Genomic DNA, 27,065 nt, shown 5'->3' on the forward strand with positions numbered 1-27,065 from the left:
CTGAGTGCTCTTTGCTGAACATCGGCCAATGTATATATATTGTGCCTCAGCTGAACAACAGCTAGCTATCGTGGGAAAGGATGGTCTTGTTCCTTTTCCTTCCTTAGAGATACCATTTGTTCTTCAGCTGTGGAGCTCACCTGACAGTGAGGGGACCTGCAAGGTTCCATGGGAGCCAGTTCAGGGAGCAACATCAGAACAATGCTATTCTGTTGGTTTGTAAGATGATTTTTTTCCTGATACTTTTTAAAAATTATTTCAGGAAATATCCAGGGAACTACAAAGAAAATAATTTGGCATCTATGCTATGCAGACCAGGAAGAACTGGAATCAAGTCTAGAATTAGTAAGCATAAGGGCAGAGTCTAAGTGGCGATAGCAAAGGGAAGTCAAATTATGCGAGTGTACAAAGATCATAGTCTAGTTGGATTTTCAAGAGACTTTTGATGAGGGTCATCACCGAAGGTTGTTTAAGAAACTGGCAGAGAATAAGGAAAAAATATTGGTATTGGATAAATAACTGAACAAAAGGGAACAGAAAATAAGAGTAAGTGGTCAATTTTCACCAGATGGAGATCACCAGTGAGTCTTCTCAAAAAATGGGGAGGGTTAGTGAGGTGACAGTTTGTGAATGATACTGTTACAGAAGGAAATTAAAACAGGGGCCAACTATAGAGAACTGCAAATGGAGTTTACGAAGTCCTCTGAGTGGCTTTGTCATAGAATGTCAGATAAAATCAGTGTAGGTTAGTATAATTTAATAGACAGAGGGGGAGAAATCCTAGCTTTGCCTATGAATAGACAGTCCTTGCAAGGTCTGTTATCACTCAGTAGCTAGACCTTGTGCTTATAATAGACATATTTCTAAAAAGAAGTAGAAATATTTGTATTATTCCTTTAGCAAAAAAAAAAAGACAAATAGAAATAATAGTCCTGCAAAAACATTAGCTTAGTATCTGTCAAAAGAAAACAAATCCAATGCTAGTAATTATTTGTAAGGGAACAGAGAACAGGACAAAGAACAAAATTTATGTTTCTTTGTACAGCTGTTGTGTTACCCTGTTCTGAAGACTGTATGCAGTTACAGTCCCCCTCTGTCTCTGTAAAGACATGTGAGAGCTTGGCCAGATTCTGGGAATGGTGGCAAGGCTCACCGTGAGGCAGTATTCGTACAGGGAACATTTAAACAAGTCAGGACTCCAGGTTTGTAAAGAAATCCTGAGGAATATGAAATACAGAAGGAACCACCTCTGGTGTGGGGAATCCCTCAGCTTTAAATTACTGAAGTCTGTTGCAGGGGGGAAGGGAATCATTCTGCTCACTCTGCTCTTAAACTCCTCAAACATCTGCTGTTGGGTACCCGGATAGATGGAGCTTTGATCTGACCAAGTCTAGCCAGTTTTGTGATCATATGGTTTAACAACCTGAATTAGCCCACAATGTGGTCAGATTATGCAAATGAAGGAGGAGTGACAAACACTGTCCTCAGCCTGATTTCGTGCACTGACCCTCGGCAAGTTTAGTGCCTTTATTCTCATCTATTGCAGACTAAGTCTGTGTATAACTGAAGTTAAAAAAACAGAGTGTTACCAGTGGTTTGAAGTTTTTGCAGTCATTCCTTAAAATGTGCATTGAAACCCAAGAAGTTCAAATGATACTTCAATTGGAAGAAAATCCAAATAGTTTACAAAATTGAAAGCTCAATTAGAGGGCCCAAACAATGTTCCTTTTTCTGATGACATGATAATATAACTGTCCACTTGTCATTACTGCAAAATTTCACATACTAAATTGATTTTAAGAGACACATTCTCTTTTTTTTTTCAGCTACGACCTTTATTTCTTTTCCTGCTATCATTTGAGAGCAGAAATAGCAATTGTGCATGCTTTTTGTGTTCATCTGTAATGCTCAGGAGGCAACAGAAGCAGAATTCTGTCCAGATTTACAGATTTGCAACACCCGCGTATGTAATTGATAAAATGTAATCTTTTTAAAGAAAATTGGTTGTAGTGGCCACGTGTACTGAATCATTTATACATCTAACACCTAAACTCCATCCTAATTCTGGCTTTGTGCGATATGAGTGGAAGCATACACGGGGCTTCTGCATTCCCAGATAGGCTTTGTGTGCTTTCGTATCCATGGAGGCTTGCTGCCTTCCAAATTAGAAGAGAATCTGCAAAACATATGCTTCCAGAAACTGTGTCAAAATATGATTATTTAATACAACATTCCTTTCTGATTAGGAAAACTACTTCCAATGAACTATCTGCTTGAAGATTTTTATCAGACATTCAAACTACTGACTCTGCTTTTAAATGCCGCTGTTCTTGGCTGTATATTACCTCATTCAGACATCTCATACAAGGAGATTAATTTTCAGCTTGTAGAACACCGATTTAAAAGCATTCCCCCCTTTTATATTAAGCAGAGAGAACAGCTCGTAATTAACACTTGCTTTGCATTAGTTCTCATACTGCTCTCAGTGCCTCAAAGGCTTTGAGCTGCCTTGATACAAATTAACTCTATTAAATATTGGTCAGGCACATAGACATAAAGAATATGTAATATTCTTAGACATAGACATAGACATAAAGAATATGTAATATTCTGTAATAATCAGTATTTTATACAGTGAAAGTGCACAAAATCTATTACAGTTCCAACTAATTAGACATAAGTGTGAAATAACTAAGAAGAATAGAAACATAAGACAAAAGGATTAATTCAAAGAACTTCACTTTGACAGTGCAGATGGTGATTGTTTTCAGTGGTAATTCCAGGCTTCTGGGACTTCAGCCGACTCATAGCAAATGCTAGACGTAATATTAGTTTCACCAGCAAAGGTGTGATGTATTTTTGTTACTGTGTTCTACAAAAAATCCAGCGTACAAGTAGTTTTCAAAAGCAGGCTCCCATAGATCACAGGTATTATAATCATTTGGCTTAAAGGTTAACTGGTTGAGTCAGCTACTGAAGTGGAAAGCTTTCATTAAAGAAAAGAAAGTGAGTTTTAACAACTTAAAATCAGTCCCATCCCTTGAATTAAAAGCTTTTGTAGAGTTAGAAAACCTTCAGTTTGGGAAGTCCTTATTTCTTCTTCCCTAGTGAAGAATAGGGAGGAGGATGTTTCCACAGACATTTTTGGGTTTTAATGGCTATGTCCTTCTTCAACTTTCCTGTTCATTGCTGTTCACAACTTTCTTCCCCAGCCTTACTGGGATTTTCACACACATTGTCTCAGAAACCTTCATATTCATGCTGCTTCTGCCATATTGTGCATAATCCCCAACAAAGGTATGGGCATTTCATTCACACTAGGGAATCCTTGGATTAACACCAACCCCTTCAATGCAAGGCAATGAGTTTCAATCACTAACTGTAATTTCTCAGGCATTTTTGTAGAAATGCTGGAAGCCAGCACAGCATGTGAGTAATATAATATAGAACTCTACTAGTATAAATGATAGCTTGGCTGTAGAGCTGGTGAACAAATGATTTGCTAGTGTAAACTAATACCCTCAGTCTAATTTGATGCTGTAAGAGGCTAGAGACTAAAAGGAGGCACAAATGCAAGATGTAAATTTCTGTTTAATGCAGTGTTTGATAGCCACAGATGGCTATGGTTGTAGAGAAAGCCAAGTAAAAAGAAATAATAACTTTATGAACTGTAAAGGCTTTTACTGCCTAAAAAAAAAGAACAATCAGGATGCAGGCCAGAGCAAAGAGGTGAAGTGGGAAGCATGGAAAAGACGCACAAATGATTTCTATCAAATATGATATTTAGATTTATTCAGATCTGATGCTTTAAAGAATCTTAGTCCTTGCTTATGAAGATTGTGACCATTCACCACTGTGAATATTCTGCGATCTTTCTTTTATAGCCAACCATTTCCATTCATCTTGAAATGCTATAAGGATTATTTTTTATTTTTTAAGAGTAACCTAGTAATTCTTCTCTGTTCCTCAGTTTCTGTGAATCTACAGGACTTCAGTTTAGTTGTTAATTCCTCAGAATTAATTATGTTCCTTCTTCAGAACATAATTCAGAGTCAAGCTCCTTGAGTGGAGTTATCCAAGTTACCAGTTGGTGATTTCCCTGTTACTGGCCTTTTTGGATGGCTTGATTTAGAGTCTGTTTAGCCTTTGTCACCTTACTTTCCAGATCCGGAAGCTCTTTGGGTTTTTTTACTTCCTTGGAGTAAAATGAGAGCAGGAAAATTCTCCTATTCTTCCTGCTTATAGTTAGATCCTCAGGGAACTCAAAGACTGTAGACCTCTGTGAATTACATCCTTGTATGCATACGCACGGAGTCCTTGGGCTGCCTAGCATTGAGTCGTTAGGAATTACAGGGATTCATCTTTAACATAAAGGTGCTAAGGATTCAAGAGGTGACCAAGTGCTTGAATCTGTATATGAACAAAGAAATATTGATTGCTTTCCAAATCTTCTGAATCAAACTGCAGGGGTTCGTTTTGTGAACTGAACCCTGCAGGATTCGCACAGCTGTAGAGAGAAATCTAACACCTAGTCCAAGTGAAACAATTCTAGAATCCAGCAATTAATTCCTAAAGCCATAAAACTTGCTTTGTGAAAGTATTGTTTTCTGGTTTTAATATTTATGTAATGTATCCACTTATTGTCTATGTCCTTACTACCAGTAAGCGACTATTCTTTGCTTCAGGACAAATCATAAAACCTACAGTAAGGTTTTACCTCCAGTAAGGACTTCTACGAACAGTCCTTGAAGTCTATAGAAGCTGGAATTTTGCTCAAGTAAAATCTGAATGAGAGTCTCATGTTATGGCCTTTAGTGGCTTTTACTGACTTTTTAATAAAACATTTACAAACATTTAAATGAAATTAATAGAACTGTGACCTGCATCACCATTCTTTTGTTCAGGATTCTGCTTTCTTCATAATGAGAGCCTTTTAGGTTGCAAAGTGAGGAGTGAAGAAATTGTAGATGGGTCAAGTGTGCCAGAGTAGATTATTGAATTCGTGATGTAAGTGAAAACATAAATAGAAAATCTAGCTAGATTACAGGAAATCAGACACACTTAATTGATGCACTTGGAGAATGCATTTCTTACATTGTGTATGTGAAAAGGAAATGTGAAGTACAGTTTTTGGTTCAGGAGGTCAGATGAATATCCCAAAATATATAATTTCTCAAGAATATTGTAAAATCTTTAGAGATTAAGTCCTATGCCTCCTTATATTTATGTACTGGACAGAAGGGAGTGAAGTCAAGTGGATAGCTCTCAAAATCATGCATGTGCTTATATACACTGTTTGGAGTTGAACTATAAATGGACAATGGCCTCTTTTCTTTGAAACACCATTGCCTGTCCCATCCTGAAACTTGTATCCTTCTTACCGCATGGAAACAAAATAAGTGATAGCATGTTCCTATTGTATTATGTCATAGCTCTCTCTTGAACATGGAGTTCATAAGCAGTAAACCAAACATAAGTTAAATTATTACAAATTAGGAAAGCACTGTTTTGCGGTAGGGTTCTCTGATGTAACAAGCACTGCATGTCGTCCCTTATTTAGCTCTGCATTTTTTTTTAGAATTACATATCCTAGTAACAGGGAATCCACAAGCACTTACGAAATTGTTCTGAAGGCTGATATTGCTGTTAAGAGGTGTTTTATTTCTAATTTTAATTTGTCTATCTTTGGTTTCTGTCTTTTTCGTCTTATACCTTTATCCACTATGAGGAAGAGTCCTTTATTATCAAACACACCACCCTATATGTACACGTGAAACCCAACGAAGTTTTAACATCACATTAGAAGCGTGTATGCAATGTACCTCACTTTACCATACCATTAGTAAAAACCTTTTTGTTTGCTTTGTTTTAATTTGGAGCATCTTATGGGTGGACTTTGCTGCTAACCATTTTTCACCTTTGTGCAAATAAATTTCTAAATTTGTCACTGTGTTATAACAAAATAAATGAGACACGTACTGTGTAGTTCCGCCAGACCTGGAACAGACATGGAAAGGATATAAATGTGTCAGTATTACAGAAGGGAAAATACATAAATACACATGGTGACTCTCTTAAGTCTTGGGCTCAGTGTGATACTAATTCATTTTGGTGACATTTGGAAAACTTCTCCCAACATTAATAATAAGTTTATAGTGGGGGGTAATTCTGACAGACACAGTGTTGAAATAAAAACTTGAAAGAATGTCCATCAGATTTTACAGGTGCATAGAACATGCATTTGCAGTTGATTGATGATCTTTTTGTTAAAGGTTGACATAATGTTGAATGGAATGTTTTGTTTATATATGGTGGTCTAGTTTATTGACCAGTACCAAAATGTATGACCAATCTGGGACTTCATACAGTGTCCCTTCTTGTCTTTTTTTTTTTTTTCTCCTAGAAAAATTTTCAGTATTTATCTTCTTTTCTGATCATCAGCACATGGATGCTCTTTGGTTATTTTATAAATATTATTTTCTTGAACTAATTTTTCCTTTGAAAAAATTGACTTGAACTGAAAATTTTAGATGAACGTACCAGAATTTTAAGCAATATTTAGAAAAAAGGATTCTGGGATCAACCTTCTAGACAAATGTTATAGAACTTAGTTTTCCTGCAGTTTTTTACTGAAAATAACAGTTGGCACCTAATCTGAATCAATCTGTCTTCTATTTGGAAGACTATTTCTGTTGAATTTCACTTAAAAAAAATATATCTGAGGATTCTACCTAATGATTGGAACTGGAAGAACTGGAAAGATGGTGCCAGTATCTAATAGGGAAATTTATTTGTCTCTTTTATAAGATCAGATCAGTGGAAGAAGAGATGTCTTTAACCTCAGTTGCAGTTCAGAATATTACACTTTCAACTGCAGCAGCTAGTTATCTAAATACTGAATTGGTTTTAAAATTATGAAGAAGTGTACACTCAAAACGACGCTTGAAATCCATGTAAAACTTAAGCTTCCATCTTAACAACAACATACAAGTTGCTTTCAGTTGTAATAAGTGTGAAATGAGAACCTTTACAGTTTTTCAGTCAATTTTATTAGCTAAAGTTGGAGTGTCTAAATATGTTTCAATCAAAACTGATGTTGACTACCAAAAGGTCTTTTTCAAAAGTTGAAACAAAAGATCCTAATACCAACTTTGTCCTTAAAGGTCAAGCTATGATCTTGTCTTCCTGGAGACTGCACACTTGTACTTGTGCTCAGGAATTCAACTTCCCAAAAAGACAATCTTATAAAAAGTGTTTATTCAGGAAGGAAAAAAATGTCTATCACTATTTTAGAGATATTAATTACTTTGTTGGTCTGCTTTCACCTTTTCTCAAAATATGGGAATCTATATATGTGTAATCTCAGTGTACTTGTCCTGACAGCGAGTTGAATAGGACAAAAAGGGAGATACTTCTTAAAAACATAATCTTCTTCATTAATTGTGCCAGTGAAAACTAGAATCCAAAACTGTTCTTCCTGCCCTGGACCACTGAAGTATATGAATTGACATATAGTCAAGGAAATAATCTGGTTGTAATCAGCCAATTCTGGAGATAATCTAACAAATACTGTTAAAAAAAATAAATAACTAAAAGACCTGCGTGTATCTAGATTTCAAATGGGGCAGTGTATCAGTGAATACAAAAACATAGGCTCGAGTTCTCTTCTTATTCTTCATATAGACAGAATATTTTATGCATTGTTTGTTTTTCATCAGACCTTAAGAAAAACAAGGTTAGGGAAGTTAACAGGACACAAACGGATCAGGTAGTCTTGGCTCGTGAGCCTCTTCAGAGGTACAAGGGAAGTGTGATCTCCATCTGAGTCTTTTCACTCAGACTGAGTTTAACCTGTGAAAAGTCTTGGAAAATACCAAGACTCTCCAACTGTTTCATTTCATTATGTCTATAGGAAGAGAATTTCCTTTGTCTGTTAGTTGGAGTAACAATTTCTGTGTTATGTTCATTGTATAGATTCCTATATTTAAAATGTTTAATATTATAATTAGGTTTTCCACAGATACAGTATGAAAGTGGAAGTGTATATGTCCCATTCAGGCTTTAGGACACCAAGACTTAACCTGTCAAAGAGTTGTTCTTGCTAATTGGGAACTATGGATTTAGCTAAATTATAACTGCTCTGTATATCAGATTTTAATTCTGAAGGAAATTGATTCTGACTATTTTCTAGCCACGTTCTGATGATTTTCATGTTCCTACAGTAAAGGTGAAGCCCTGTTAACCAGGTAACATTTCCATTTCTGTCTTCTGAATCCAAATCCATTAAGGTATGATCTTGATGCACTGTATAGCTTCTCAATACCCTTTAGGGTGCTGTAATTTTTGTTTTCTCTCTGAATGCTGTAGCGTGTGAATGTAAAGTCAGATAGTGGTATTGAGAGAGTGACAACACACTCTTTTCCACCAAGACCAGAGACATCCTCTTCCTTGTAAGAAGACAGTTAAAGAATTGGAAGAAACATGAAAATACAGACTGAGGGTGTAAAAAGGGAAGACTAATTAAAGGAAACTAAGCTTTTTAAAGCAGAGTGAAGGACATTTTTTGTGCCCAACAAAATGTTAAAATCACAATTCTGTGAGAGTTGGGGCAAATAAACATGAGTACAATTGTAAGAATATTTGAGTGCAGATCTTCGTTGAAAGAATTTTTAGAGTAAAGCTCAGATAGAGATTAGTGATTTAACTTTTAAAAAACAACTTACCTCAGCATTTATGAATGCTCAGTGTATGCTTCCTTTGCAAATTGGATGTTATAGGCAATGCTTACAATGTTTCTAGGATGTCTTAGAAAGCAATAAATATTTTGCTTAATTCTGCATAGATTTATCAGAATTAATTTATTAGGAACTGAATGAAAATGCATTTTGTTGTTCTTTCTTTTGTCTTATTAAGAGATTCAGATTTGTCATGTGTGCATGACAGAGTAATCATCAGTCTAATCGATTAAAACACATTATTTTAAGAGTTAGATAATTCACATCTAAACTGAATTTCAGAGGGAGCAGTTAGTGAAGAAGCACTTAAAGTTATGTTCTTTTTTGTATGCTTATGGTTTTATGTATCGTAACATAATTACATAGTGTTTTGATCCTTTCTCTTACAGATCAAAGACTGCTCGTCAATTTTGGTTTAGCTTTTTCTAATTACTAATTCTAAATATTCCATTAATGATAATATTTTAATATTTTTTCAGTAGTTTTTTGAATGTGTGCTACTCAAACTACTCAAACTGCAGGCTCTTTAAAACTAAAAGGAGATTTGGGCTTCCAGGGCAGTGATAAAATTAGTTTTTATCTGCAAAACCAAGTAAACTGCAAAGAAACAACAGTGTGGCTGTCAAATTGACAACTGTTAAGTGTTGCCGGTTAGTTTTTGTGGTTTTGTGATATTCCTCCAGTGAATACTTTGATTTTAATTGGGACTTTGTGACTTTTGAAAAGCTTAGTTTGGCATATAACTCCCAAGTTCAGGAATAATTTTCTGGAGTTTCTGCTATTTATGACAAGGCAGTGCAGATAAATGCTTCAGTAGTTGCACTGATTTGAGTATAAAAACATCATTGCTATCTTTTACTTTTCCGTTATTCCACAAATGTAAATCCAGTCTTGTATAAACTTTGTGTGACATGGAACTGAAAATATGGAAATTGATGTTTTAGGACCAAAACAAACTCCCATGCCATACTGAAGTCAGAATGCCAGCAGGGAAATAAATCTTTATGTGACATGAAATTACTGATGAAAAATATTTCTGCATTGTAATGTTTTAAATAAAATGCCACCGAATAATGTGTTTTGTATGTAGTAGCTTTAAGAAAAAGTACATGCAAGTAGATGTTTGGGCTTTTCTGTGCTAGGAAATTTAAACATACGTCAGGTGTATATGTGTCAGAGCCTGCTGGAAAACTCTATGTCATGCAATTCAGAGCAGATCTGGTAATCTATTCATCATGAGCTGCAGACCACCACTGTGTTTGCAGTGCAAAAAGCTAGCCTTTCTTTTCTGGATAATAAATGATCACAGAACTGGAAATGAGTCAGACCTTTCAGACCAGCCAAAGACAAACTATCTTTGATTCCAGTCCTCTCGATTCACCTGTGCATATTCCATGTATTACTCAGGTGCTAAGCAGAAGTGCTTTTTGTCTTCGAGGCTGAATGGCCCTTTAGTTTAAATTAGGGACGTTCACTGGTCTTCCCTGAGAAAGTAAAATAAATTTGCTAGTGGTTCCTAGTTGTAAAAAGCTGTTAAAATACACAAGTTCTGCCTCATTTCCAGTGAAATGCTGTGACTTAAGAACACTCGTTTATTGTTACACAGTATGCTGCCAGACAGGCCAGGTAGATGAAACCCGATTCTCTCTCTTATTGCTTTAAGCATTTCATTATCACTTGTGGGTTGTTTCAAAAGACAAGGAAAATATAAAACACCTTGGAGTGCAGTACTAACTTGCAGCTGAGATTTTTGGGTGGGTTCTTGGGGGTTTTTTTTTTGCAGTAAATTGACTGCGTTTGACCTTTGACTCAGGAGGACCTTATGGTTTTCTATTACTGAAGAAATAAGTTTCCATAATGACAGTGCTATCAGAGGTGAGATGCATAAAAAGAAGCTGTTATGTAATGAAACATGAAGAGACACACATGAAATATTAAAATCTTGACTGGGCAAGTCAGCCTGTGTCAACGGTAATGCTAAGAACATCTGTCACAGCAGAAGCTGTGCCTAGTCTGTGATACCCTGACTGCAAGCTAGGTATGTAGTCAGATTGCTGAAGTGGAGCCCTTTTTCGCTGACCTGTTACAACAATACGAAGTGTTAAATGTATTTGTAGATAACCTCTCTGTTTGCTATATCTATATAGCAAACTGTTATTGATTGATTCATGCCTTTGCTTTCCCAAAGTATTTTTAGTGATTTCTTATGAACGCTTGTATTAATTGTACAGCTTGTATATTAGTCCTTGTCCTTTTTCGTTCTTCTAATGAGGATATTAAAACTTAGATATTAACAATGGTGGGGAATTGCAGAAATCACAACTGTTTCTTCATATTTAAATGCAGTTAAATGACTTTTTCATGGTCTTTTAATTAATAGGAAGCTACATCCGTATGGTAGCAGACTATAGAAAAGTCAGCTTCATTCTTAATTGTATTTGCTTGGTGTTCATGCCTGTCAGCTTCTGAAGTGATGATGCTTCCATTTCCCAGGTTGCAACCACTTTTGGGAAAGAGTAGGAAGCCTTGCAGACACCTGCCATTTACTGGATTGCTGATTCTGATTTAAAGGTTCTAACACTAGTCTTTGATCACATTGTATATTAGCAAAACACTTACAAAAGGCCAGTGCATTTGAATAAGTATCACAGTTCACTGTTAAAATTAGTATAGGTTAATTCTGGAATTAACCTAGCTGAAAAAAGTAATTTTGCATTTACAGCTTCCCTGGTCTCTATGTTAGCGGTTTATATGATTATCAGCTTGTAAACAAGTTGTTGGGATTTTCTTTCCTTTTTTTTTTTTAATTAAGATATGATAGGAGAATTTTAAAATTGTTGTATCATAAATTCTTCCATTTTCAACATCCTGTTTCCTGTTTTAAAATGTACTAAACTCTGCAACACTTATTCCCACAGTTTCTGGTTTGGAATATGCTTAAACTTTTTCAGCATAATAGCACAAAAGCAAATAATTATTAATTTTATCCTCATGGCATCCCTCTGAGGTAGAGAAATACTAGCTTAATTATACAGACAAGGAACTATAATATCAGATAGATTGAGTGGCATGCATAGGTCACACATGAAGCCTGTGGTTGGCCTGAGGATTGAAACAAGGTCTCTTGAGTCTCAGTGGCATCTTTTGTTTATGACTACACCTGAAACCATTTGTTATTTTAATTCTCTTTTAGTGATTATGATAGTCTAGGATTCTTTTGAAGTAAATAAAACTTTCTATAAAGCTTTAGAGTAATCCCTAATCTTCATTGAAAGTGGAACCCAGACCAAAGCTGTGTTTTTCTGTTAGAATTTTTTCTCAAATCCCATTAAGAATTTTTTTTTAATTTTTAACATTTTTTTTCTTTTTTTTTTTTTTGCCTTTATGTCTATGAACTTCCTGCTCTAGCTGAGACAGGATATGAAAGAAGAAACTGCAATAGCTTCAACCTTACGGAACTCAGAAGTAGCAGGAAATCTCACAGGACATTCTTGCCTCACAATATTTTCAACCATGAGCCTTTTTAGTCAGGTATGAGAGGAAAGAGATTCACAAGAGGTGAGATTGTGATCCCATGAAGTCTGGAGGATGGAAGTGTCCATTTTTAACTCAAAGAAACTCCATAGGGTTTGGCTGTCGGTAACGTGTCCAGCCCTACCACAATCGCCCTACGTTGATGAAAAAGTGAGGGAAGCAGATGACCAGCAGTGCAAAAACCCACAAACCAAATTTCTCTGCCCTCCACAGACAATTTTTATCTAATCTTCTCCGTTGCTTCAGCCACTTCATTATAAAGTAGTTCCACAGTTTTTGCACTGTTGTCAGCCTTAACATGAATGATTAGGGCATACATGTTTTGGGCTTGGTTGAACTGCCATCACGTGTTCAAGGGGGAAAAAAAAAACAATTGTTTTCTCAAATCAGCATTTCCTCACAGTCTGTGCAAAGAAATAAAGGTTGCAGATAATTCAACTTGTATATATTGTATAAAATCTAGGAAAACATAGTGCAAAATGCAGTTTTCATTTGTTCTGTTAACATTTACTCTATAGCTCCATCTGTCTTACTTGCTTTGACACCAAACAAATCTAATTCTGCTGTCAGAGGGAAATATTTTTTTCTTTCTTCTGCTTATTTCCAGGTATTGTACTTTTCCCAGTCTTTAAAAATTCCTACATCATCTGTATTTTCTAAAGTATTTCACAAAATACAGGAAGGTTAAAGAATAAGTCTGTTCTCAACTCTTCATTCTCCAGCTTTAGGAAACAATTAGAGTAACTTCTGGAATGTCCTGTTCTTGTTTAATATCAAATGTCTGGTAAAGAAGATGCAGAGAATGAAAATTAATTCCCTGCCCTCTTAGTTGTGGAACTCTGAACTGTCTTGTTTCTCTAGATGAAATAAATTATTAGATCCAAAGTAGCTCTTGAGTTTAAATTAATTTTTTATCATTGGAGACACTCCTTTATGTTAAAATTTAAAGCTTGGTAACATCCATTCAAAGTATCAGTCAATATTGCAAATACTGTAATATTGTTTGATGTGTGTATTCTATAAAATCTAGGTTAAAAGGTGTTGCATTCTAGGAAGGAATTTGTAAGTGTTTTTCCAAGCCATTTTTTTAAATTACTTTGATTGATCGTGCCCTCCGATGTTTGCTTTCCAGCTTTGAATACTGTAGCAAACATATTTACTTGTAAGAACATTGACTGAAAGCACAAGCTGTAAGCACATAGTGCTGACTGCTTACAGAGTGTGAATTATTGATACGTGTTGCAAGCAGTTCTACTAAACTCTGTGTTTAGTATAAAAGTAAAGAGACTGAGGAAAAGGTCTCATAAACCAAGGACAAAGTAGTACATCGTATTATTTGCCACTGCAGACAGTGACACTGAACTCACTGTTCACCTCTACCTGTGCTCAGTACTTCAGCTTGATAAGAATTTGTTCAATGCAGAAAGTTGTCTCGGTTCTGTTTTAAGCTGCATATTTGCAATTTCTAACTAGGAAGCCAACCATAGAAGGGATGTGCAGGAAAGAGATATATATTTCTCACTAGGAAAAAATGCATAATATAGCTCATGTGACTATGACACCTACAAATGCTGAATAATTTCTCTGTAGATATGATAAACACAATTTTAGTAAATGTGTTACAATGCATATGGAAATAAACCTTTTTCTTAAAATACTCAGTGTCAAAACAGAGACAAAAAAATGACTGAATTGCTATAAATACGGTTGAATTGAAATCCTGAACAAAATTTTGCAGTTTTAGAATGATTTCTGATTTCCACAGCATTGCAATTTGCAGAGTTTTGTTGGTTGGCTATTTATTTGTTTAAAATATTTCAAGATAGATTGTATGTGTATTACCTAGAAAGAGAGAGACTGTTGTTATTGGTATTTGTTGGTTTTTCTGGTACTAGAAAGCCATAGACTTCATCTTTTAAGTCTTCTGAGAAGTGTAATGTAAGATAGGATATTATCTGCCTTTTTTTCTTTTTTTCTTTCCCTCTGGTGTGAACCCTACTTGAATGAATCAGTCTTCAGACTAGAGCATTTAGAACAAGTACATCTATTTGCTTCACTGAAGGCAAACAAGGGTGAAATGATTTAATGTCAGGTAATATAACACCGTAGAGGCGTCTCATAGAAGTTCCTGTGCATATGCCTTGTTTCTTATGATAATAATGGTTTTGTGGTAACTTGCTCTAATGCATGTTCCCACAGACTTTTATAATTCTTGCAAAATGAATATGGGTTACTCTGTGCTGCAAGAAAAAAAAATGGACATCCAAGGGAAATCTGTATTTGCTATATTTTTCTGTAATTCCTCAATCCATGGACAAGGATGAAGTGGTTATAGCCAGCTCCAGCCAGTGTTTCAAATGCTGGAACAGAATAGAAATTTTTTTGAGAATATGACTGTTGAATAAAAACAAATAGAAGATAGTATCCTTAATTGTTTCAATAAGAGGTTTTACTTTTCTATTTTAAAAAATTCATTCTAGTAGTCAGTAAACAAATGACTGTTCCCAAAATCTTTTTCCTCTCCTGCCATATTAAACTATGTGGTTAGAAGTCCCATCATGTCTACAAGTGGTACAACCCTTCACCATGTTTCTGCTGCACAAGAAGGGCTGGGGAGAGTGGCAGCATTGGCTTGGTTTAAGTTTTGACACCAGTGTCTTGAAGCAAAGCTTTTCCTTTGGTCCTAAATCACAGGCTCTAATACAGGGACAAGTTTTGGCAAAATTTCAATTAAATATTTGCCTGCTCTTGTGTTAAGAAGTTCTCTGAAAAAAATATATTTATATTTGGAAACTGTACTAGTGAGGGGTCTAATCTGTGCATATATTTAGTTTGAATTATTGAATTAACTCAGTGGCTTAAACTTTTTAGTGTAGATCCTTTCTAGTGTCGCAGAAACATCACACGTGTAGACTTTCTTTGTTAGACTTTTCTTAAAGACATCCTGAACTACAAAACCAAGACAGTGTGTTCAGAGCAGAAGGTGAAAGAAAGGTCAGTTGCACAGTATTTTTTGCCTTTATTCTTTCTGTTGTCTACACTACCAATCTGCCTCTCAATCTGAGGCTTTTCCCCTACATCTGAAGCTCTTAAAAATGCAATATTTACATTCAGATTTAGAATGGAATACTCGGCATTACAGTGAATCAATTAAAAGATATATTGAGAGCCAAAGGCTCTGTAGGTCTGTCTTTAAAGTACTCAGAGGACTTGTGACATCAATAGATCCAGTCCTTGGTGTTTACTCCTCTCTTCCAGGAAATCAGTATAAAAAACTGAGGTATATTTTAATGTTATTAAAATCATAAGTAGCCTAAAAAGTAATCCTAGGTGTACTCTTCTACTACCGTTATCCACTAGGTGACAGTACAGCTCTTTTACCTTTTTTATTATTATCCATAAAAATAAAAAAAATATATTTTTTTAAAAAGTGGCTCTGTACAAACTTCTAAAAACATGTTCTGTCTAACTGAAAAGTATGTGCTGTGCATGACTTTTTTAATAAGAAAAATTTTTATATGCAAGGAAATTTTTCTCAGTATAGTTACTTTAGTTAATGCAAATAGAATTCCTTATAATTGAGAAAAGTTTTTTTTTTTTTTAACTGTGAAAGATAATATAGAGTGACTTAATTGTGGTCTGATAAATTGCTATGGAAAAGCAAATCCTGGAAATAACTGGGGAAAAAAAAGCAGTTTTCAACCCCAAGGTAAGATATGCAGAACAATAATACTTTTAATTGTAATATTGGTCTTTAAGAAAAGAGCTTAAATTAATAAAGTTTTCTTTTAAATAAATAACAGATTGTGCAGTTTACTTAACCCTTGTTTAGATGACTTGTTACAGTGATTTAATTAGAGATAAATTACTAATTTTCAGTACTATATTTTATAATGCAGTTGTCTTTTACTTCAGCACTTAATTACTGCTTACTTTCTGTAAATGATTGAGAAGCTCAAACACGGGAAAGAAAGCAAATAATTGAGTTTATAGAGCTCTATTTCCATGCAAAATTCAATGCATTTTGAAAAGTGATCCTGCTAACATTCATTTCACCGCTGCTCTATACTTGAGTGCAGTGTGTCTCCAAGTGTCCGTAGACGAATTTGCTCAACCACTGACCCATATGAGATTAAACTTACTGTAAAAATTAACTTCAGTGCATACATATATATCATATATGTATAAAATTAATTATAATTATAATTTGTGATGTATAGAGAATTAAAATATTTCTGAAAGCCAAGTGAAAGTATTAAAAAGCCCAAGAGTGCCACATTTAGTGATTATAATAACCATGTTTTTAATACATCCAATAATGGTATGTGGTTTTGATGAGATTATATTATGTTACATTGTCACTTTGCATATTGTTTACAGCTAATATAATTGCATGTTCACCCTAAATTGCCCTGATTCTTAATAAAGAAAATAACTTTGTTACCTAGTAGAATTACTTGCTTTTAACATTCTACTGCTATATTCTGAGAAGAAGTCTATAAAAAGAATACCTAAATCTATACAGTAGAAAAATTAAATAAACAAAATGAATATTCTACATTAATAAGAAAACATGCTAGTCAATAAGTAAAATGGAATGACTTTACTGATATGATGGGTTGTCTCACCAAACACCTTCAACATGAACCTTATAGAAAAGTCAATTTTTAATATTTAGGAAAAAACAGACTTGTAATAGGTTACTTATAAAATGCCATTCCTGTAAAAGAAAAATCAGTATGATTTACAGTACTGATTGCCAGCTGAAATTTTGACAAGATTTATGCTCTGGTTACTAACCTTCTTCCCCAAAACGGTGCAAGCCTGAATAGAATTTGGCCCATTTATGTTTAATGGCTGAGGACCATGTAAGGCTTACACATTTAAAATTTATGATAGAGCATTACAAAGGATTGCTTTGTACATTGACTTAGGATTTCTAGTGACATTAAAGGCTGGTTTATTTCAGTGCTTCTAGTAAAATACTGTGGTTCAGCTTCGAGACATCATTTTATATACATGTTGTATATAACTGTTATTTGTTTTCATATTACAACATGGAATATGAATGAGTATTTCATTTTAAATAAAGAGTTTCTCCCTAAGCTCCATCACTTTCCTGTTTCTTCTTAGACAGTAAAAATCAAATGCATTTTACTACATAGCCAACTGCTTTCCCGTTGTAATTATTTTCATATTTCTTTTAGCGTACATCCTCTGGCTGTACCACATAAGAAGCACTTCTGTAACTTTCAGTTTAATTGTAAAACAATTAATTCAGAAAGATTGCATACATGATTTTAAGCAATTGTATAGATAATATACACTAATGTTAAGCAAAAAAAGTGACTGGGTTTTTAACTGAGAGATGATAAGAGAATACAAACAAAATGTACTTACAAAAACATTATGTTTTTCTACAATTCATTTAGGAATCAGAGTGGCAACTCCAACGTGGCTTTATAGTTACGAATGTGTAACTTCCACGATAAACTTGTATTTTTGAGTGTTTATAACTGAACTCAGCTATTTAAAAGTAAACTAGAGAAGCTGTGAGGTCTTTTTCGGGCAGTGATTTTTTTAAATATGTATTTGAAAAAAAAAAACTCTGCTTTCCTGAGGTGTACATAAATAGAAATTATTGGTTTTCAGACACATTTTTTGTAAACTTGAAAACCAAAGAGTGTTTTCTTTTACAACATGCAATTTTAGAAAGCTGTAGTTCTTAAAAGTATTAGTGTTAACAAAATAGAATCTTAATTTTAAAAAATATTTAGCTGCCCTCTGTGAATACTTTTCCCTAAGCAAATTTTCCTGAGCCATATCATGACATCAGAACAGAAGTAACTAGAAATTTATTTTTAAGGCAGTCTAGCACAATACGACTTCATGTACCAACACTCTTGGCCTGCTTCTTACCTTTCTCATGTTTCACTAGTGACTTCAGTTAAGTTGTTTGTGCAAGAGAAGCATCAGATTGATAATGCTTTTTGCAGCTCCTTCTACAAAATCAGATGTGAAACAATACTTTTGCTACTAAAATCTTTTCATCGTTATTCCATGTTTCACAGGAAAAAAAATGGATGGTTTGATTCTGAACTTCCTGAAATCTATAAAAGCAAGGCATTTTTGTCAACTTCAGCAGGTGTCAAGTCAAGCCTTTTGTTCTGATCCCGCAAGAATTTTTGTATATCTTCCTGTATATCCATTAACTTCACAGAAGCAAAGTAACTGCTAATTTGAGGACCCCCCAAGTTTTAGCACTATTTCTTTTTTTTTCTTATTATAGTTATGATTCCATTATAAATTATAGTTGCATCATTCACAGTCAAGATTTAAAAGCTATTTTCCATTATTTGCATTTTTTAGTTTTTGTTTCTTCCTTGCAAAAATATGTCTGGGTGAATTTGGAAATGTACAAAAGGAAATTTTCTTAGCGTAAGAAAAGATAGGGAAAGATAGAGGCTAAGGGGTAAAAAGTATCAACATCATAGGGTTTAAAGATGAAATATTAAGAATAACATAAAATGTAGTAAGTGGAAGGATGGCAGATGACTTTACAGTTTTTTCAGCTGCCACACTTACCTCTCCATTGTCAGAATGGCTCAGAACCTCATACTGTTGAGTGCATTTATCCTCCTGGCATCACCGGGAGGACAAGAAATATTGTTGGCCCCATTTTACAGCAGAATGCTGGGGCACAGAATCTACATGCAATGTTATCTACATTACTTCAGAGACTTCCAAGATGCACGCGCCTCTGCTCTATATGTAAGCCATTGCACTATCTGCCATCCCTTAGCTGAATAGCTTCTTGCTACTAACAGGTAATGTTAAAATACTGCAGTCATATTTTTGCAGCACAGGCCAAAAGACAAGATCTTTTCTCCTATTTCAACTACCAAAATTAACACAAAAGTGGTATTTATTTTTCTTAATCTCAATTGAAGTAATTTTTTGAACTGTATTAATTAGCTGAACATTAGATTCTTCAATCTTGTCTTATTCATGCCTTGAGATGCTCTGTCTATGCTTCCTGAGTTCCTCCCTAATACCATCCTGCAATCTTGCTGGCTTTTACCCTGTGCTCTTACAGTTGGGCAAAGGCAGCATGAGCTGTGGCTAGTTTGGTGCAATGACTGTATAAATAGACCAGTAAATAACACCTGCAACTAGATATGTGTCTGCTGTCAAACACAATTCCTAATCATGTTTCTCTTTTATTAAAAGCTGATAAGACTGTTAGACTACTGTCTAGCTTGATTTCCCAGAAGATTAAAAAAAAAAAGAAGAATCCTGTATCCTTAATATATCTCTCCCTCTGCTAAATGTAGTTCAAATTGGCCATGGAGTTCAGGGTGTGTTCGGGATAGCTGAGGCTGGAAGGGATCTCTGGACACTCTCTAGTCCAACCTCCTGCTTGAAGCAGGGTCTTCTGGAATAGATTGCTCAGGGCCATGCCCAGTTAGGTTTTGAATATCTCCAGGAATGGTGACTCCACAACTTCTCTGGGCAACCTACTTAGTCACACCCTTACAGAATACTCTTATGTTGAAAGAGAATTTCCTGTATTTCAATTTTTTTCCCCTTACTTCTTGTCCTGTCTGCTGGGCACCACTAAAAACTAGCACCTCCTGCCCCATGAGATATTTATACACATTGTTAAGCCTTCTCTTCTCCAAGGTACACAATGCCAGCTCTCTCAGCCTCTTCTTGTATATCCATCAGAAGTTCCAGTCCCTTAATAACCTTTGGGGCCCTTTGTTGTCCTCACTCCAGTTTGTCCATCTCTCTCCTGTGCTGTTCATGTACAAGACTGTACATGTTTTCTGTAACTGTTCTTACAGCTCAGTACTGTTGAATGTACACAAGCTTTGCTTAGTAAGCAGTAGGGGTAATTATTGTTTTGTACATCAATCTCAAAATAATCAAGCAATGTGACTTAGAAATATATTTGATTTGACTTTTCACCTGTTCATAAAATACTAAAATGTGCAGAAGCTAGAGGAAGGAACACTAGCCAACACTGTAAGCAAAATACTTCACTGGTTGTGCAAAGGAATAGCATCTTTTCTGTCACTATCAGCACTATCCATCGTTCAGGATATATGAATTTGGATAAAGGAATAGTGTGTGTTGAAGAAAGATAATGCTGCAATCCAGTCTTCTGATTGTACTTTAATTTTTAATGAGGCTTATGGAGTCTACTGACTTCCCTTTCACACAGAAGTGCCACGACCATATGTAATTTTGAACTTTCTGAATGTATAACTTAATTGTGTTCATGACAGCAAAAGCAGAACAATAGAAGAAATATATATGACTACATGAAATATAGCTATAATTTTGACTACATATTTTATATATAAAACTATAAGTAATATATACTTACATAAATATAAAACTAATCTGTAAAAATGTTTAAATCCTCTCCTTTTGATTCCATTGTGCTCTCAGACATAATTTGTTTTCAAATATGCCACTTTATTCCTTAGCTATGTACTGTGCTGTTCTGGAAATTGTTTGGTAATGTGGACACAACATTCTTTTTACTGATTTGAGCAGTTTAGATTTGAAGGACAAATGTAATGCCTGTGAATTGTGCCCATTTTTAGATTTTTATGTTGTAGAACAGGTTCCAGTAAGAGTTACATGCATTTGCACCTTACCAAATTTGATTTTTTACATCAGTATTGTATTCCACCCTTGAGCTGTCACTTGGTTAAAGAAACATGATGTACTCAAACACAGAAGTGACAAGTAGGAGAAAAGCGTAGAGAGCAGGCATAGCAAAGTCAGGCAGACATAAGGGAAAGAGAACAATTCTAACCTACCAAGAAAAATACCTGTGAGGATTTCTCCAGTTATGTCTAACTCCATAAGTATTTTAATTTTTTAATTTTACAGTGCTCACCAACTGGTGTTGTGAAATAGCCTCTAAATCTACACCTGCTGTATGGCAATCTTTTAGTTCAACAAATGATGCAACTTGTTTATGGAATTGCAGTAATCATAATGAACTGTGCCCTAAACTGCATTTTATTTTAAATTCCTCTTAGAAATAGAAATTATTTTAAAAAATTTATAAGTCTTGTCCTGTAAGATACTTGTATGTCAGGATTCTTGCTGATCGTAATCCACGTTGATATCCAAATAGTGACGGAAGAATTATCTTCAGTCAGGAACATTTTTAGTGAACCTGCAATTAGTGACCTAAATTAAAAAGTTTAATTCTGAACTTTAATTAATATTTAGCTAATTTAATGGAAGAAAAAACAGATACTAATTCTCTGATTAATTACTAATTTTCTAATTTAAATGTTGAAAGAGGAAAGAAATTATTTTTAAACTATATATATGTGTATGTACATATTTATGTGTGTATGTACAAATTTTCAGTTATTTTTATAGTATATAAAATTGTTTTCTTGCTCAGATAGATTACAGCCTTTTCCCAAAAAATCTTTTATTCATTTGTTTTCTGGGTATGTGCATAAATTTAATGGACCACATATTTAGGAACACCGAACACCTAGATTTGTGTCAGATTTTCAGGAGATCAGTGCCTGAGAGTATGCACGGACGTAGATCACAAAATGAGAGTTGGTTTCTTCTAATCTCCTTTGTCCCTAGCTTCTTGAGTAATATAAGCAATTAACACACAGCAAATGGATTTTAAAACTCTATTCAAGTGATAATACTGAGTACCAGTAGAAGTTTAAATAGAGTACCTGGCATTAAAGGACTCGGAAACAGTAAGAAAGAAAACATCAGGGCAAGACAAACTTATCGGAGCAGTCGGTGGAGAACTGATAGAAAAGTTTTCGGTAGAAAAGCATTTTACACCATTACACTTTACAAATCCCAGTGGGATAATTATTCATTAAATCAAAGCTTTAGTTTCCCTCCCTCCCTTTTCAGGGTGTTCATGAGTGGCAGCAAAAAAAAATTATTTGATGAAGGGTCATGGGAGATGGAGAGTGTCTGCGGTTCAGTTTGGTAAAGCAGATGTAGATTAATGTGTGGCACTTGGTATCTATTAGTATTGATTCCCATCGATTTGGCTGATTTTTCAGTCATGATTCATGGGTTGTGAACTGAGAAGATGCAGAATGCTAACTGGTACTGGTGAAGCTTATGCAGGTAAAAAGTCAGTAGCAAAAAGCTATTGGTATTTTCTCAAGCTAAAATTACAGGTGATCGTGATTCCTTAACTATATAAAAATTTTGCATGGTAATGTTAAAGTGCTTTAGCTAATTGTTCAAATCAAAGTGATTCTCATGCTCAGCTTCCACAGACAGTCTAATAATTTAGTTGGGCAATACATACTGAAGTGAATAGTTCTTACATAAATGTGTGAAAACAAAACAATGAATGTTTTGCTAGTTTTACAGATACATGATGCTGTTCCCTGTTTAAGATGCCCTCAGTTTGCATCAGAGTCAATTTTCATCCATTCATATGTTGGAAGAAAACTTGTTCTGTCTGTACAAAGGGCCTCTCTTACTGTGTTACGATTCATTTTCTTCTTAAGTTAAGAGAGATATGAGTGCTACCCAGCATTTGTCACAGCTACAGTTTTGTCCAGCAATATACATAGTCTTTGATTTTCAAAGCTTGTTCTTTATGCATTTATTTATTGCATAAATGTTCTAGATAAGTTTAATGAATCTGTTCCATTAAAAATATGGCTACAAAACCTCTACACATGAGGGAGATTTCATATGGTTCTTGGTGCACCTGAAAAAATAGTTTCATTTTCAGCACTGAATAGAGAGAGAACAGCATAAATGTTCCTGGTTTTACATTTATAACGTACCAGGTGAGAGAGCTGCTCTTCAGAATGGCTATCATGGTAGTTTCAAAAAATATAAAAATGTATGGGCCTTCTAGATTTGAATAGTCCATGTTGGCTGAGCGCCAGTATAAGTAAAATATGTAGAAATGTAACACCCTAGAGCAAGCTAATAAATGACACTGTCACATGAGTTTAGAAACAAGATCTTCGGGGAACAACAGGAATATGCATGTCTTAAATATTTATTTGTGCTTTTGGAGAAAACGAAATGTATTTTCTAATGCATTGAGAAAAAAAAAAGTGCCTTCAACTGAAAACAAATATGATTTAAGTTAAAAGAAAACAGTAAGGCATAAGATGTAAAACTGGAAAATACTGTTTCTTCAAAAGTAACAGCATTAGTAAATCAAGACTTCTGTGACTTATTGTGGTTCCTAGTGCTAGGCTGTACATATACAGATACAGTTTGATTTATTGTTCACAGAAGTGGCAAGATACAACAGGTGGATGGCAGTGAAAAATTAAAATGTAAAGAAAGGGAAAAGAATAAGCAGTTATAATGCAGTGATGGTGCCACGTGTGCAAAGTTTGAGTATAGCTGTAGTCTTCTGAATTCTGCAGTCATCATGGGTTAACCTGGTCAATTAAGTTTTAGCCTTTTTGTTGCCATTGTATAATGTATGTATTGTCAGATTCCTTGGATATCTGCTGGTATGACTTCATCTGATGTTCAGTCAGGAGTACTGTTTTCATTAATGTTTATGTTCTCTGCACAAGTCTGTTATATAGCACAGATTCAACATTGATCTACAGAGATGCAGACCTTATCAGCTGGACTTTGATTTTGAAACATGGTGATGGCCATAGCAAGTTTTAAAATTACAAGAGAGGCTTGCTTGATTTTTTTAAAAAAGGAATACTTTAATACCTAATTAAGTGGATGAATGCTATTGTTTAAAACAAACTGTAATTGTTCAGAAGGCTGTGTCATTTTTCTCAGAACAATTTTTCATTTCACAAAAAAAACCCCTATTTTTTTCCCTGCATTTATAGTCAGAAATCGGATTTTTTCCAGTACAGGCTTGTACAATGATTATAAATAGTCAGGTGCAAAGGCATCAGCCATTATTTTTGAGGAAAACAGTGAAGTTTTCATCATTGGATCTCATGGTAGGAAAACAAATAAAAGTTGCAGTCTAATAATTTATAAATTAATGACCCTGCAACTTACACACAGTGTTTATTCCTGTACCTATGCATATACCATAAAAATAGTAAATGCATAGGTACATGCATATGCATAAAAGTGGTAATTAGCTACACAGATTACATGGTCTCCAGTCTAAGTGTCAAGTTTCAGTGCTCTCCTACAACTCAGTAGTGCAGGACTGCTTTCTCACAGACCTTCCTACTGGAACGGCTCCAGAGTGCAAGGCTCCTGGAGGTGGTCGTCTTCTAAATTACTTTTATGCTTTGTGCAAGAATGAGTTCTCAGAATTCACTCCAAATGAACAGACTCATTTTGTACTGATAAGCTATCCAAGATGGAAATATGTAACCTACAAATGAAATATGTTGTTACTTGAAGTATCTGCAGAATTGAGTTCCAAGTGTGGAATAGAAGGAATATCAAAACTATTAGATATTAGAAACTGAGTGTTCTCTCTATCTGCTATGCCAAGGTTTCCAACTAGGATTTCCAGGTTTTTCAAGTCTCACAGGATTTTCATGCATTTTTTTAACTTGTTATTTCTCTTTACCTGGATCTATTATGCCAGATACAGACGAAAATGGATGCTGAAGAATGCTGAACGTAGATTGCATACACTGAAAAGAGGAATTTGGGAACTAAAACCAAAAGGGACTCATAGCTTTAAATAGTGTGTTTGCCCTCATTAAAATGTGAGATTTATTCTGTTACAGTGAGGCTGTTAAAAGCATTTTTTTTAAGTGTGTTGTGACACTAAGGTTGATGAAAGTAGAACAGCCTATGTATCCCCAAATTATATTAATTACATTTCACTAAATGACTCTTTGGTTGATTTTAAAGAGCACTTGAAATACTATCTTACTTTTAGAACCAAAATCACATATAAAATAAGAATAGTAGCAAACACATATTAAAGGCCTGATTTTATTTAAGCAAGTAACAGTAAGACTGTTCCCACTGATAACAGGATAATGGCTGTTCTCAAAGGAATTTATATAACCCTTGTCTAAGTCTTTGGTCTCACAATGTTTACATTAATTAATCATTCTATAATGAGATGCCTTACTCTGTAAAATAGGGGATGGCAGTGGATGTTGTACACTTCAGCTTTAGTAAGGCATTTAACACAGTCTCCTGTAGACTCACTTTCACCATATTGGTGAGATATGGGCCAGCTAGGTGGTCAATAGGGTAAGTGGAAAATTGGCTGGACCACTGGGCATGAGGAGTTGTGGTCAGTGATGCAAAGTCCAGCTGGCAGCCACTAACCAGTGGTGTTGCTCAGGAATCGATATTGGGAGCAGGGATCTTCAAACTGCATGATGGGGTGGAGGCCATTCTTAGCAAGTTTGTGGATGGTGCCAACCTGGGTGAAGCGGACTAGGGTTTTCTAATGTTGGACTAAATGACCTCTAGAGGTCCCTTCCAAACTAAATGATGCTATGATTTCATGCCTAACAGAAATAAGTTGTGTAGTGGTGTAATAAAGCACAAGCTGAAGGAAAGAGCATAACTTAAAATTTGTATCACTAATAGTTGTCATCAGTAGTTGCAGCAAGAATGCTCTGTGTTACAGACTAAATTTTCAGTGTTGCAGGTTCACGTCTGTGCTGAAGGACAGGCAATGAGCAAATGTCTATTTGAGTTAAGATTATTTCTAAGTGTGCTGTCCTGACGCTGTCTTCATCAGCAGAAAGCTCCCAGTTTCCACACAGCTGAATGTGAATTGGGTAGTAGGAGTCTCTCTTTAGCCTAAGTGTTGGTGTTTGCCCCAGTTCACTGTATTCACCTTTATATGTGGCTTTTGACCAAATCTGCACCATTGATTTCTGCGTAAGATCTTCTGGGCAATTTCATATACAAACACTGACATTGCTAAATTCCATTTTCTGTCTTCCAGTCCCAGAGTTTTCCCATACCTTCCTCCTGTTACAACCTCTTACTGAGATAAATTAGCTTTTCCTTCTCCCATTTCATGTAAAGGGTGGACAGCCTTTGGACTTCTAAATCTACGTATTGCCAACACCTTACATGGTTGAGTGCCAGAAGGTGCAGAGAACTGTGAAAACACGGAACTCTGAGAAAATTTCAGAAACAGAAGATAACAGTGACTTCCTGACACAGCAAAACTCCACTACATTACGGAACTAGTCTCTAATCACGTATTAGTATCATACAGCAACCCATCCTGTATCCACCCTTCTGTCCTACTGCCAGAAGTGTGATGTAACACCAGTAGATGAGCTCACAGTAGCTCAAAAGCCAGATTGCCTCCTCTTTTCCTTTGGTAGCACATCAAAACTCATCAGAGAATTAGCTCTAAAGCAAGGCAGGGTATGTTCACTGGCAGTTTGGGAAAATAAATGAATTTATTTTTCTTTGTTTTACAAAAAAATCCTTTACCCTACATTTTCAGTGAACCAAAGCTAGTTGCTCTGCTCTCAGTTCACCAAGCACTCTCCAAATCCTAACAAGGAAAAGGAATCCAAATCAAACCAGAGGACAGGCCAAAATCTGGTTTTAAGAGTGTGTGAAATGTAGGTGTTTTGGGGCCCCAGCACTAATTGCTCAATCTTGTCACGCATTTCTGTTGTGCTTAATTAATTGCAAATATAGACATAATAGGGAGCAAAAAGGAATTGAATGGATTAGTTGAATCTTTTAGTCAAAATCCTTTAATGATAATGTAAAATGCAAATGCTGCATCTTTAGGAACTTTGCTGGAAATTTTTGCTTTCAGTGTGGAAGCATACATCATCATTTGCCTCCTGCAAACACTCAAGATGA

At 35.1% G+C, this 27,065-nt stretch overlaps 1 protein-coding gene across 4 annotated transcripts in view; it reads left to right on the forward strand.

The window, feature by feature from the left end:
* The window catches only part of SLC25A21 (solute carrier family 25 member 21), a 265,783-nt gene that overhangs the window by 107,387 nt on the left and 131,331 nt on the right, over nt 1-27,065 (forward strand). The window contains exon 2 of one of the 4 annotated variants that reach the window (XM_086748890.1): nt 8,192-8,246. The exons of 2 other annotated variants lie outside the window; for them this stretch is intronic. The gene's annotated coding sequence lies outside the window, so the exon portion shown is untranslated. Of the gene's footprint in view, nt 1-8,191; nt 8,247-19,023; nt 19,097-27,065 lie in introns of those variants that run through there. One more of the 4 variants, XM_086748891.1, reaches the window with a different exon arrangement.

Source organism: Chlamydotis macqueenii, chromosome 5 (assembly GCF_036417535.1).
Source record: "Chlamydotis macqueenii isolate bChlMac1 chromosome 5, bChlMac1.mat, whole genome shotgun sequence".
Classification (NCBI taxonomy): domain Eukaryota; kingdom Metazoa; phylum Chordata; class Aves; order Otidiformes; family Otididae; genus Chlamydotis; species Chlamydotis macqueenii.